Raw genomic sequence first — 15,224 nt, 5'->3', positions numbered from 1 at the left:
CTTGAAATGCTTTATATTAACGATATATATATTCATTTGCATGTATCATTGTGTTTATTTACTTATATATGCTTATAACCTTGTAACCAATAAATCTGCATATTTTTATAATACCTGCGTATTATTATTGTATAATGCCGAACTACATTTTATCATTAACGTCATCTCACGTCAAAAAGAACTTATTTATCTGAGGAAATAGTCGGACTCAGATGTGAATTGTATCAATTAGGTTGTCTACAATTCACCAGGTCATGATTTTAAGAATTTATGACAAATTTTATAAATTTTATTTTTTTTATGGTTAATTTTTTTTATGACCATAATTAATAATTCTTAATTGAATTATTACCCACCGACATTATACAGCTGGGACTGACAAGTTGCTGTTGATTCTCCCAGCACTCAGGGCAGATCTTGTATCCACTCCCTTAGCAGTGTCATTATACAGCTTGGACTTGTAGTCCTACACATACAACATGCTGCAGAGTCTCCCAGCAGGCAGACATGTCACTCAGGGCAGCACTTGCATTCACTCCCTTAGCAGTGCAGGGGGAGGGGCAGAGATTGTTTTTATTGCATGTAAACAAAGGGCCAGAAAAGAACCAGGGAAATAAGGAAATATATATATATATTTTTGCATAAAACTTGCTTAGCTCAGTTATATATCAGATTTTCAGTGCTATATATTTTTTTTTCATAACTCGGACAACCCCTTTAAGGAAAGAGATCATTAACTTGTGCTAGTTTTCAGTCATGTATTTTGGAATTACATAGGAATAACTACTATAATTCTAACTTTAAAATTAAATATATCTATAGGGACCACACTCTTATACATATAAAGCACACATATTTAAATTTAAATCAATTATAGAAAATCAGAATTCATTAATATGGGTTAATCACCAATAACATTAATCTCTTTCTATTCCCTAATTTGACTCAACAGATTTCTAGGTATCTTATCTACGTCAATATCGTTATTGAATCTGTCTAAGCCTCTTCATATGTAAACTCTCCTAAGTTTCATACACAAAAGCCTTCACATAAATCTAATCTTTGGTTAGAACTTAGAGTACACTCTTGAAAAATATCACTTCAGACCAACATGGCTTCTCTTTTCAAAGTTCCTATTCAGATACCTATATTGGCCTTATTTGATGGACTCTCATTAACATCAAAAGTTCTGACAAAATTCATTTGGGACCAGGGGAGAAATTTCCCGAACAGGCCTTTATTGCAGCCTCTAGCTCCTGTAGGGAAAAATCAACATCCAGAAATTCTCTTTGAGTGTCCGTAAGGACTGGAAGAGAGATGGACTCCAAATATGAATCCATCACTTTATCTGGGATATTAGTATCTGATTTATATAAATCCGCAGAGTGCTCGACAAAAATTATTTTTATGCTATCTTGACCTTCAATAATTCTACCTTCGGATGAACGAATGCTTACTATCTCTTTTTTTGGATCCGGATTCGAACTCACCCTGGCCAAAAATTTCCCTGGACGGCCCGATTCAGCAAAATATTTTTGTCCCTTAAAAAAAAGCCTCTGCTGGGCCTTATCCAATAAGAAGTCGGAATACTCCTGGCTTGCATTCTGCATGGTTTTCCTATTTTCCTCTGTTTTATTCCTAGAACATTCCTACATGGCGCCTTCCGCTGCTTCTTTTAATTCCCTCTCTTTCATACCATACCCCTTTCCTAAGTTAGAAATGTTGCTAATAAATAGCCACCTCATAAAAGTCCTTGAATGTATCTCATACTAATTGAATTTTTACCGAGTTATAATTAGTATCCTAAAAATATACAATTTCCTGTTCTATCATTTTATGATTATCCATTATAGAAATCCAATGGGGACTTAATATAAATGGGGGTCTTACCCTATATTTATTATCTGTCATGGATACCTCCAGCGAGTACGGTACATGATCCGATAGAGCCCTGGCCTCATATTTCATCCGCTTTCTACATCTACGATGGTTTTTATTTATCAGAGCCAGATCTATCCTGGACATGGAATTTCCAGATTTACTTACACAAGAGAATGCTCTTTTCCCCTTTCCAAAACATCCCCATACATCAAGAAAACCTGATTCCTGACAAAATCTTGCCATGGGGGACCCTTGAACAGAAATATGGGTATCACCCCCCACCCCCCCCCCCCCATCCCATTGAAATTCTATCTATCTCTGGATTAAAAACACAATTGAAATCCCTATTAACTAGCGAGGGACATTCAGACCATTGATCCATAAATGTTAGCTAACAATTAAGTACATAGAGAGAGAAAGGTGAAGGAATATAAATAAAGGCCAAAATACATAATCTTCCAACAAGCTTTCCATAAAGAAAAACGAATTGCCCCTGCTTATCAATAGAGGATGCCTCGCAGACAAAATCAATTCCTTTGTGGATTAGACTTAGACTAGAAAAAGTGGAATCATAAGTCTGCAGGGCCCATCCTCTACCGAACCACGTAGCTGTCTCCTCAGTGAAGTGGGTCTCCACTAGGCAAACAATCGCTGGTAAGTGTCTCTGAACCAAATAAAAAACTGCCTGTCTTTTTAACTTATTGCCCAGGCCCCTAACATTCCAGGTTAAAATTTTAAATCGACATCAAATCAGCCAATAGAGTCCCAAAAACAACAGATCCCCATCTTCACCCTTCATACCCCCTCCTAGGAGACACATCGCACTTCACCCTATCCCCCCCCCAAACCTCTTGATCCGCCACATTACTGCACCAGATCTCTGAACTAAGACCACCCCTCCCCCTCTCCTCCAACCCCACCACTACCACAAAAAAACATATAGAAAACAACTTCTTAAATATTATTCTGATCAAGCTGATCTGTCACATGGTCAGAGGTGTCAAAAAATTTGTTTCCCCGTTGTAAATTATCAGAAATTTAGCTGGATAGACAAATGAGTACTTAATGTCCCTTTCTTGCAGTCGTTTCTTAACCGCCATGAAGCTGCGTCTCTTTTCTTGAATCTCTTTAGAAAAATCAGGAAAAAAGGACAATTTACTCCCATTAAACAAGACAGGAGGGCACTCCCTGGCCCTTCTCAAAATCATATCACTGTCTCGTGAGACAAGGATCTTCCCCAGAAGTGCCCATGGCTGCCTTCCAAGGATTGGTTTACCCCCTGGAACCCGATGTGCTCTTTCTACCAAAAACAATGGCGAAAAATGTTCCTTTCCAAATTTTTCCAGAATTAAAGTCTGTAGTATGTCCGCAGGACTTTTTTCTTCTGTCATTTCAGGTAGGCCTAGGATTCTCACATTACCTTGCCTCGACCTGTCCTCCAAGACTACCACCTTTTTTTTTTTTTTAAGATGTTAACATCTATTGTCAGAGTGGAGATTTCAATTTTAAATATTTTAACTTCATTTTCCAGACCCCCACTGATTTTTCTATAGTTGTAACTCTGCCCCGTATCTTTGATACATCATCCCTTATGAGGATCACATCAGTCTGGATTTCCCCAAGCTACGTTGTAATATCTTGTATTAATTCTCCATTTTTTTAACCGCCACCAAGATTTCTTTTAGTGGGGAGGATTCAGCATTAGACAAGCTGTTTATGTCCTCTCTCTCTGCGCCCTAATCATGAATGTAATCATCCACCACATCTTCCACTCTGGATCCAGCATTGGTTTTAACATTAGGATCATACATCACTTTTTGACCAGATCCTACTCTTGTGATTACATTAGGGGATTTCAAAAACTGGTAAATTTTTCCTGATTCTGGAGGTTTCTGCCCCATTTTAGAGTAGTCCTATGACCACTTATTTTACTTAGGACCCTTTTTTTTCTCTCTCCTCTCCCCCTTTTTTCATTCCCCTTCCCCTTCTCTTCGATTCTATCTGATTTTACAGTGTCCTGTTCTTTGATATAAACCACGGCAAAAGGCAAAAAAAAAGAGAAAAAAGAGAAATAGAAGAAAAACAAACCCAGAATGGGCAAATCTCACCGGTCTTCTTACAATATGTAACGGATCACCTGGCACCCCGACTGAGTACCTCCGTTGATGGATGCTCCTAGCGTTTCCTGAGGTTTCCAAGCACTCTGGCAGACACCACAATCACCGAACCGAAGAAGCATATAAATCCTCTCAAGCATATGAATGCTGTAGACAGTTGAATAGGAAACCATACGAATAGGTTTACGCTCCTAGCAGTCAAACTGGAACAGCATACCATAAATCCTCCCCCAAGAATGAGACGACACTTCACTTTGAGGGTTAAAACAGGAACACTTTATTGAGGGCTACCCGCCCGTATTTATGCAGGTCCCAATCTGGTGTACACGCCCCTAGGGGACCAGAAGGAAGACTGTAACACAGGACAGATACGTAGCAACTCAGGATACACAGACACAACACATCCCCACAATGCATCATGGTTTCCTCCTCTCTGCCCTGGAGACACCCGAGGAGCAATTCAATTATCTCTCAGGACAAAGGGAAATCGCCAATACACATGTGGGGACAACAGGACAGAAATCACCATTTAAACATGCAATGTCACAACCCTTACAGTAAACACAGACATTTAACATATCCCCAGATAGCTCAAGTCTGAGTGCATATCATTAGGTGAATGGCACTCAGAATACACGAATACAATAAAATTAGCTATCTGGGTACCCTCACATAAAATACAATAAAATTCCAAAGACAGAAAAATACATGATCTTATATAACTATGCCCAAATATTGCATTCAAACGTACAAATTTACCAGGGGCCATAGTCAGCAGGTAGGAGGCGGGTAGCCAGGCCTCTCCAATGCCCAGTGGCGAGGCGGGTTCCGCAACATTTCTCCCCTTTCCCATTGAGACTATCCAGACTCCAGACCTCCAGTCGGTCTGGGGCTCTGATAGTCAGCCGGCCTTTCTCCAAGGGTGTAGTTGTCCCTATGGCCCCCTGCCACTTGTGCCCAGTTGTAGATCCATGGCTTGGGGGGAAGGTAACCAGGGTGCCCTCTCCCCTGGTTGAACAAAGCTGTTGCTGGGGGGAAGGGGTAACAGGCTCCTCTCTCTGCGACACCCTCCCTTGTTGTAGGGGAAAACAGACTGCCTCTCCTTCCAATACATTGTCCTGTTGTTGTTGACCAGGACAGACTGTCCATATCTCCAGTGGTGCAGGTACAGAGACTACGGTCCCATCTGCACTGTTGTGGGGCTTACTGTCTCCCCTTGGTGTGCTAGGCGCTGCCGCTGGGGAGAGGGGGTAACAAACTCCTCTCCCTTACACACTTTCAGCCGCTGGGGAGAGGGGGTAACAGGCTCCTCTCCCTGAACCGTAGACTGCCAGTGGGGAGAGGAGGTAACAGGCTCCTCTCCCTGCGACACCCTCTCTTGTTGTAGGGGAAAAACGACTGTCTCCCCTTCCAATACTTTGTCTTGCTGTTGGGGACCAGGACAGACTGTCCCTATACCCAGTGGTGTAGGTGCAGAAACTACGATCCCATCTGTACTGTTGTGGGGCTTACTGTCTCCCCTTGGTGGGTTAGGCTGCCGCTGGGAGGGGGAACGAGATTCTCCCCTCCCGGTGAAATATTCTGCCGCTGGGGATCTGGGCCAACTGCCCAGCATCCCTGTAGGGCTGGTAGAGAGACCGCAGTCCCATCTCCACCTGCCATCTGTGGGTCTTCTCCGGACCAGTCGATAAGGTCCCTCATTTCTGGGGCTGGTTGGGGAGTAGGAGGTACCGAATGCAGGTCTCCTGATGACGGGCTTAGTTGTTGGGGGGGGGGGAGCGAAACTCAACGCTCCCAATGGTGTACAGTCCATAAGCCCCATCAGGTTAGAGACAGGCGGTGTCACTTAATCATATAAGTCCGCATAATTCTGTTCGATCTCCCACTGCTCTGGTGGTACTTGCAGGGTATAGGGTGACTGACTGGAGCTGAACAGGTGCTGGTAATCCTGCTCCAGTTCCCATTCCTGGACATCCAGTTCAATCAGGTCTGGCCTTAGGTCTTCGGCCATAGGGAGATCCAGCACGGCCTCTCTGTAGTCAAATATGTCCCAAAGCCGTGACTCTGACGCACTCCCAAATTCCGGTTCTGCAAAGGTCCCACATAATAAGCCAGGGCCATTATAATCCTTGCCCTCGGGTTTGTCAAATTTGGCCATTCCGGGAACCCGCTGAACTGCGTACCAACGTAGCGCTTGGTATGCATCATCGAGACCCAGTTCCCTCCATGCCAGTGAATTAAGTTGCATCACCAATTCCTCCTGGGCCTGTTCTCCCAGCATAGGTATCCGTAGGGCCACTCTGGCTTGTAATTGCTGCTCCTTGCTGGGAAGACGCTCATCTCGCCAACGCTGGACACCTTCTAGGGTTTCTTCCCACATCTCTTGTCGGGCGCTCTCTCTGCAGTCCAACCTGGTTGCCTCTACTATTGGCTTGACCAGTGGTGCCCAGAGGTTCTGTAACCTCCGGTTAAATTCATTTTCTACCTCGAGCGTTGTCCAGGGACTCGCTGGTTCTATGCCGCTCCATAATAATTCCTGTGTCTCCTCTCACACCAGAACGCCATCCCACTGCTTGCCACCAATGCAACGGATCACCTGGCACCCCGACTGAGTACCTCCGTTGATGGATGCTCCTAGCGTTTCCTGAGGTTTCCAAGCACTCTGGCAGACACCACAATCACCGAACCGAAGAAGCATATAAATCCTCTCAAGCATATGAATGCTGTAGACAGTTGAATAGGAAACCATACGAATAGGTTTACGCTCCTAGCAGTCAAACTGGAACAGCATACCATAAATCCTCCCCCAAGAATGAGACAACATTTCACTTTGAGGGTTAAAACAGGAACACTTTATTGAGGGCTACCCGCCCGTATTTATGCAGGTCCCCATCTGGTGTACACGCCCCTAGGGGACCAGAAGGAAGACTGTGACACAGGACAGATACGTAGCAACTCAGGATACACAGACACAACACATCCCCACAATGCATCATGGTATCCTCCTCTCTGCCCTGGAGACACCCGAGGAGCAATTCAATTATCTCTCAGGACAAAGGGAAATCGTCAATACACATGTGGGGACAACAGGACAGAAATCACCATTTAAACATACAATGTCACATCCCTCACAGTAAACACAGACATTTAACATATCCCCAGATAGCTCAAGTCTGAGTGCATATCATTAGGTGAATGGCACTCAGAATACACGAATACAATAAAATTTGCTATCTGGGTACCCTCACATAACATACAACAAAATTCCAAAGACAGAAAAATACATGAACTTATATAACTATGCCCAAATATTGCATTCAAACGTACAAATTTACAAGGGGCCATAGTCAGCAGGTAGGAGGCGGGTAGCCAGGCCTCTCCAATGCCCAGTGGCGAGGCGGGTTCCGCCACACAGTAGAAGAAATGTAGCAGCAGTTCATATTCATTTAAGGCGGTACCATCATAAATGTACAGTCAGCCTCGGAGGAATCCACACCAAAAAGCCGCAAGAGTGTAAATTGTGAAAGAACCGGGAAGCCATTAATTCCTGGATGTCAGCAGAAGGATCGGAGAGGCAAATATAAAGCAGCAATGCAAGGTGGCTTAAACATGGAGGCCAAAGGTATGAGGCTAGGGGTTTTCAGACCTACTTAGATGCTGGCAGGAAGGAGAGACAGGGAGACCAGATCCAGAAGAAGCCAGGCGCACCATCCCCAGGGAGCCCCAAACAGGGATCGATGTTACAGCGCAGCACAACCGCAGAAAGTCATCAAGTCAGGCTGGCGTGTGACGTCTCCAGCACTCAAAGGCATGTTTCACCCAGCAAGTAGAACAGACCACGGCGTGGCAAGGTGGAGAAGGAGGAATGTTGTGCATTTTTATAAGTACACAGTATTATCTAATGATATTATAGCCAAAACGAATGCTCATTGCCTTTAAGAGGAAATCAGCTTGAACCAAAGTTCAGTTATATGGCTGAAAAGACCAAGATGAGTTCATGGCAAGTTCAGTTTATATAAGAGTCATAGTGAATATGAATGGACATTGTATTTTAAAAGTTATTGCTAAAAGATATGGGTTTATCTATGGGGAGTATACTGGCTTCTCCAGACATGTCTGTCTGAGGGGAACAATGTTTGTTTCATGGCTAAACCATGACAAGATAAGTTATATCCTTAAGACACATCTGGTGTGTGGTGTCTATTCATATATTCATAAGTATTATGTATATTCATGTGTGCATTTATTTAGCTTTTTAGTATGAACATATCAATAATTCATGTATAATATGCAATATTGATATGTAGTATAACCAAATATTAAGGTATACTTTATGCCGTGTGTATCTCACTGAATGGATATAGTCTTAGAAGGTATAGAAAACACTAAGGCTTTCTACTAATGGAAGTTTCTCAGAAAAGCTAATGTTATTCCAGGCGTCATTACTCAATAGCTTGGACAGTTAGATATACAAACCCACAGTGCGAGTGTATTTCTTATCAAGCCCATAAATTCAAGAGTCTGGGAGAATTATAATGGTTCCACTAAGTCTGGAAAGATTACTTCAAAGTGTCAAAGAAGCATCCCTCCACTTTGATATACGTTGAGAAAGGTCAAAGGTATGATATGTAGCAAAAATCTGAAGTCTGATGTTACAACAGTGCCATCTGGAGGCAGATGGACAATATTATATTATTTTACCATTTGTTTTATACCATGTCAAGGGTTAATATGACATCATTGTGTTATTAGCATACGAATAAACCCACCTTACCTGATTGGAAATCACTAATCCAGAAGGGGATGATTCTTAGATAAGGTGGGGAATAATTACTCGTGTGCAGAGCATCAACTCACTCAGACAAACTCACAAAGGAAACTGACCACAAGAAATATACCAAAAGAAACTTGGATTATTTTGGCTACTAGGAAAGTACTTGAGAACTGGTCCCATCTGAAACTCTGTCTACCTCTCACCCGGTAACGTATACTGTGCTTACTGCTCGTGATATTAATAAGATATTTCTCTCGGTATATAGCCAAAAGATCTCATACTGTGGGAATATATAGTGTTAGGCGCCTCCATAATGCTGATTATTCTCTTAGCAAAGATGCATATTGCTAATGGAAAATCTGACATTATTTGAAAAGAGGACTAAACCCTCGGAAAGTTATTTTCCATAGTCTGATTGCCAAGCTGGATATTTTGTCGTATTAATATCATATATTTTGATTGGTCATAGGGAAACAGAGTCAAGGGATAACATTTATTTTTCCTATATTAATCCGTGTTTTATTGTTATAGCCTGTTTGGTAAACAGAAGATCCTAAGTTTCTCCTGGTATATAAATCATTGGTCTGCTTGTTAAAAGTATAGCATTAACGTTTTGTAATACATAAATTTAAGTTGTACTGTGCTGGTGAGATAGTGGTGTGTTAGCACCACCGTGTGGCGTATTTTGGGTATTATTTTACAGCTTCATTGTTTGTCTTTGCAATCGTATTGATTTTATATTCTTTGTTTTGTATTGTGTATAATAAACAACATACACTGCTCAAAAAAATAAAGGGAACACAAAAATAACACATCCTAGATCTGAATTAATTAAATATTCTTCTGAAATACTTTGTTCTCTACATAGTTGAATGTGCCGACAACAAAATCACACAAAAATAAAAAAAATGGAAATCACATTTTTTAACCCATGGAGGTCTGGATTTGGAGTTACACTCAAAATTAAAGTGGAAAAACACACTACAGGCTGATCCAACTTTGATGTAATGTCCTTAAAACAAGTCAAAATGAGGCTCAGTAGTGTGTGTGGCCTCCACGTGCCTGTATGACCTCCCTACAACGCCTGTGCATGCTCCTGATGAGGTGGCGGACGGTCTCCTGAGGGATCTCCTCCCAGACCTGGACTAAAGCATCTGCCAACTCCTGGACAGTCTGTGGATAGAGCGAGACATGATGTCCCAGATGTGCTCAATTGGATTCAGGTCTGGGGAACGGGCGGGCCAGTCCATAGCATCAATGCCTTCGTCTTGCAGGAACTGCTGACACACTCCAGCCACATGAGGTCTAGCATTGTCTTGCATTAGGAGGAACCCAGGGCCAACCGCACCAGCATATGGTCTCACAAGGGGTCTGAGGATCTCATCTCGGTACCTAATGGCAGTCAGGCTACCTCTGGCGAGCACATGGAGGGCTGTGCAGCCCTCCAAAGAAATGCCACCCCACACCATTACTAACCCAATGCCAAACCGGTCATGCTGGAGGATGTTGCAGGCAGCAGAACGTTCTCCACGGCGTCTCCAGACTCTGTCACGTCTGTCACATGTGCTCAGTGTGAACCTGCTTTCATCTGTGAAGAGCACAGGGCGCCAGTGGCGAATTTGCCAATCTTGGTGTTCTCTGGCAAATGCCAAACGTCCTGCACGGTGTTGGGCTGTAAGCACAACCCCCACCTGTGGCCGTCATGCCCTCATATCACCCTCATGGAGTCTGTTTCTGACCGTTTGAGCAGACAAATGCACATTTGTGGCCTACTGGAAGTCATTTTGCAGGGCTCTGGCAGTGCTCCTCCTGTTCCTCCTTACACAAAGGCAGAGGTAGCGGTCCTGCTGCTGGGTTGTTGCCCTCCTACGGCCTCCTCCACGTCTCCTGATGTACTAGCCTGTCTCCTGGTAGCGCCTCCATGCTCTGGACACTACGCTGACAGACACAGCAAACCTTCTTGCCACAGCTCGCATTGATGTGCCATCCTGGATATGCTGCACTACCTGAGCCACTTGTGTGGGTTGTAGACTCCGTCTCATGCTACCACTAGAGTGAAAGCATCGCCAGCATTCAAAAGTGACCAAAACATCAGCCAGGAAGCATAGGAACTGAGAAGTGGTCTGTGGTCACCACCTGCAGAACCACACCTTTATTGGGGGTGTCTTGCTAATTGCCTATAATTTCCACCTGTTGTCTATCCCATTTGCACAACAGCATGTGAAATTGATTGTCACTCAGTGTTGCTTCCTAAGTGGACAGTTTGATTTCACAGAAGTGTGATTGACTTGGGGTTACATTGTGTTGTTTAAGTGTTCCCTTTATTTTTTTGAGCAGTTTATATATTTTTGCATAGACAATTGTCCCTTTATTCACTGCTTGCACATATCAAATTAAGATACTCGATAAAAGAACGTAGAGGCGATTATGTCCGCCTGAAGAATCATAAAATTTTGATATTTTTAATTTTAAAAAAATTATAATTTTTTTTTTGATCCTCTCTTTTATATGAAGATTGTTTTTATATAGAAGATATTCAACAGGAAGAGGGGGTGACGCAGCCGCACCTACATCATCACGCCTATGGTGGAATATCTAGGAGGGAAGAAATTTAATGAACTGACTTGTCACAGCGGTGGCATCCTAATATAGGACCATGCTGGAATTCTGAAACCTCTTAGAACAAGCCATTCTTTCACAAATGTTCACAAAGACAACTGCATGTCTAGGTGCTTGATTTTATACAAGTGTGCAAGTACAACTAAATGAAACACCTGAATTAAATCAAAGGTTTTAATTGGTGGGGGTCTGAGTGCGAAACGCTCATTCATGGGGTGAAATGATGTTTGGTGCCCACATCTCAATAATCGATTCTGGGGAACAGATTGTGCCGTTTAAACAGCACTCTGCTACCCAGAAACAATGAATTTGTATGAGCGCTGTATCTGTGTTTTAGTAACATGCAAATGAATTGGGTCGAGCACCAAGGGACCGGCCAGAGTCCTTGGAGCACCTCTTTGGTAACACCAATCTGCCCCGGGCAATTCCCACTCCCCTTGTTTAATTATCTAGCCCTGTCAATCAAGGGGAAAAGTGGAGTTCCTAGATCAGAGGGGTGCTACAAATGCAGTACACCAAGGGTTTTGGCTGGCCCCTTGGTGCTCGAACCATCTCATTTGCCTATTGCCAAAAACGCTGATATCTTGGCAACATTTCAACCTACCGATATGACAAAGGTATCGTTTTTATCAGCATGATCAACCCTAACAGGAAGCATGCTCTGATGCTCTTTGAAAACAACTTATACATATTAAAAAATAACTATTCCTGACCTAAACATAGGTCACATAGGCTGTAACAGAGGTTAAGATGCAGTAGGAGCTATAGAGAGTTGGTTATTGACCTCTACACCATTGATAGTACTCACATATATACACACATACACCTGTCCCTGTGCTAAATAAAGTAATCAGATAGGCTGATTTGCCTAGCTGTCATTTCCTACATGTTTCTGCACATATACACTGCGTGCAGAATTATTAGGCAAATGAGTATTTTGACCACATCATCCTCTTTATGCATGTTGTCTTACTCCAAGCTGTATAGGCTCGAAAGCCTACTACCAATTAAGCATATTAGGTGATGTGCATCTCTGTAATGAGAAGGGGTGTGGTCTAATGACATCAACACCCTATATTAGGTGTGCATAATTATTAGGCAACTTCCTTTCCTTTGGCAAAATGGGTCAAAAGAAGGACTTGACAGGCTCAGAAAAGTCAAAAATAGTGAGATAGCTTGCAGAGGGATGCAGCACTCTTAAAATTGCAAAGCTTCTGAAGCGTGATCATCGAACAATCAAGCGTTTCATTCAAAATATTCAACAGGGTCGCAAGAAGCGTGTGGAAAAACCAAGGCGCAAAATAACTGCCCATGAACTGAGAAAAGTCAAGCGTGCAGCTGCCAAGATGCCACTTGCCACCAGTTTGGCCATATTTCAGAGCTGCAACATCACTGGAGTGCCCAAAAGCACAAGGTGTGCAATACTCAGAGACATGGCCAAGGTAAGAAAGGCTGAAAGACGACCACCACTGAACAAGACACACAAGCTGAAACGTCAAGACTGGGCCAAGAAATATCTCAAGACTGATTTTTCTAAGGTTTTATGGACTGATGAAATGAGAGTGAGTCTTGATGGGCCAGATGGATGGGCCCGTGGCTGGATTGGTAAAGGGCAGAGAGCTCCAGTCCGACTCAGACGCCAGCAAGGTGGAGGTGGAGTACTGGTTTGGGCTGGTATCATCAAAGATGAGCTTGTGGGGCCTTTTCGGGTTGAGGATGGAGTCAAGCTCAACTCCCAGTCCTACTGCCAGTTTCTGGAAGACACCTTCTTCAAGCAGTGGTACAGGAAGAAGTCTACATCCTTCAAGAAAAACATGATTTTCATGCAGGACAATGCTCCATCACACGCGTCCAAGTACTCCACAGCGTGGCTGGCAAGAAAGGGTATAAAAGAAGAAAATCTAATGACATGGCCTCCTTGTTCACCTGATCTGAACCCCATTGAGAACCTGTGGTCCATCATCAAATGTGAGATTTACAAGGAGGGAAAACAGTACACCTCTCTGAACAGTGTCTGGGAGGCTGTGGTTGCTGCTGCACGCAATGTTGATGGTGAACAGATCAAAACACTGAGAGAATCCATGGATGGCAGGCTTTTGAGTGTCCTTGCAAAGAAAGGTGGCTATATTGGTCACTGATTTGTTTTTGTTTTGTTTTTGAATGTCAGAAATGTATATTTGTGAATGTTGAGATGTTATATTGGTTTCACTGGTAAAAATAAATAATTGAAATGGGTATATATTTGTTTTTTGTTAAGTTGCCTAATAATTATGCACAGTAATAGTCACCTGCACACACAGATATCCCCCTAAAATAGCTAAAACTAAAAACAAACTAAAAACTACTTCCAAAAATATTCAGCTTTGATATTAATGAGTTTTTTGGGTTCATTGAGAACATGGTTGTTGTTCAATAATAAAATTAATCCTCAAAAATACAACTTGCCTAATAATTCTGCGCTCCCTGTAATTATAATTGAACATAATTAGGGGCAACTCAGGTGGAATAATACATTACTGTGGGGTGCGGAAAAGTTTGAAATCCTAATGTGCAGCGGCATTGCTAGCTTTGATACCAGCCTTTTAAATACCCTCTATCCCGCCTCAAAGTATAATGACAGTCCAGTATTTGGCCAATTGGAGGAGCGAACATCACAACAACGTCATTTGACTCACTGCTAGTCCAACTGCCCTAGAAGCTGGGGAGACAGCACTCTAGTGGGTCAGTTATAAATGGTTATTTTTTAAATATATAAAAGCTGTTATCCATAGATTATTCAACGACAGACCTCACTACCTACTTCTGTATCATCTATTTAACTATCATCCTCAATGTCTTTCTGACCACAAAATAACACAATATGTTCTGTACATCTGATCCCCCTTTGGAGCAATCAGTGATTTCTGTTCTTCAAGCAGGTTGATGGCTCTATATTCTGCTGTAGTCCTGCTCCTGCGAGCATCGTGGCAGCGTCCATAGGATCAGAATGTTTCAACAGTTCAATGCAAGAAGGCATCATTACTAGGTAGCTGGTTCTACAATGAAGCTGCACATGTTTCAGATATTCTACAATCTGAACATTAAGGTGGCTTCTCTCCTGTGTGAGTCCTCTGATGTTTAGAAAGACCCGATTTCTGTTTAAAACATTTGCCACATTCTGAACATGAAAATGGTTTCTCCCCTGTGTGAATTCTTAGATGTTCCATAAGATTTGATTTATGGGTAAAACATTTTCCACATTCTAAACACGAAAAAGGCTTCTCTCCTGTGTGACTTCTTAGATGTTGTATAACACTTGATTTTTTGCTGAAACATTTCCCACATTCTGGACATGAAAATGGCTTTTCCCCTGTGTGAATTCTTAGATGGTTCACAAGACTTGATTTCTGACCAAAATACGTCCCACATTCTGAACATAAAAACGGCTTCTCCCCTGTGTGACTTCTTAGATGTTCTATTAGATTTGATTTATGGGTAAAACATTTCCCACATTCTGAACATGAAAACGGCTTCTCTCCTGTGTGAGTTCTTAGATGTTGTATGAGACTTGATTTCTTGCTGAAACATTTTCCACATTCTAAACATGAAAGTGACTTCTTCTCTCTGTGACTTCTTAGATGATCCAAAAGATTTGATTTCTGACCAAAACATGTCCCATATTCAGAGAACAAATATGGATTATTGCCTGTGCAAATCCTCTGATGTTTCATAAGGTTTACTTTCTTGGAAAAAGATTTCCCACAATCTGAACATGACAATGGCCCTTCATTGTCAATTATCTCATGGAACGAATGATTAGATTCCTTTTTTAACTGTTTCTTACACGTTAATAT

General features: G+C 42.4%; 1 protein-coding gene across 1 annotated transcript in view; it reads right to left on the bottom strand.

Moving 5' to 3' along the window:
* The window catches only part of LOC120999373 (zinc finger protein OZF-like), a 248,515-nt gene that overhangs the window by 44,025 nt on the left and 189,266 nt on the right, over positions 1-15,224 (bottom strand). The window lies entirely within an intron of this gene.

This window comes from Bufo bufo, chromosome 4 (assembly GCF_905171765.1).
Source record: "Bufo bufo chromosome 4, aBufBuf1.1, whole genome shotgun sequence".
Classification (NCBI taxonomy): domain Eukaryota; kingdom Metazoa; phylum Chordata; class Amphibia; order Anura; family Bufonidae; genus Bufo; species Bufo bufo.
This window is presented reverse-complemented; position numbering and strand designations above follow the sequence as displayed.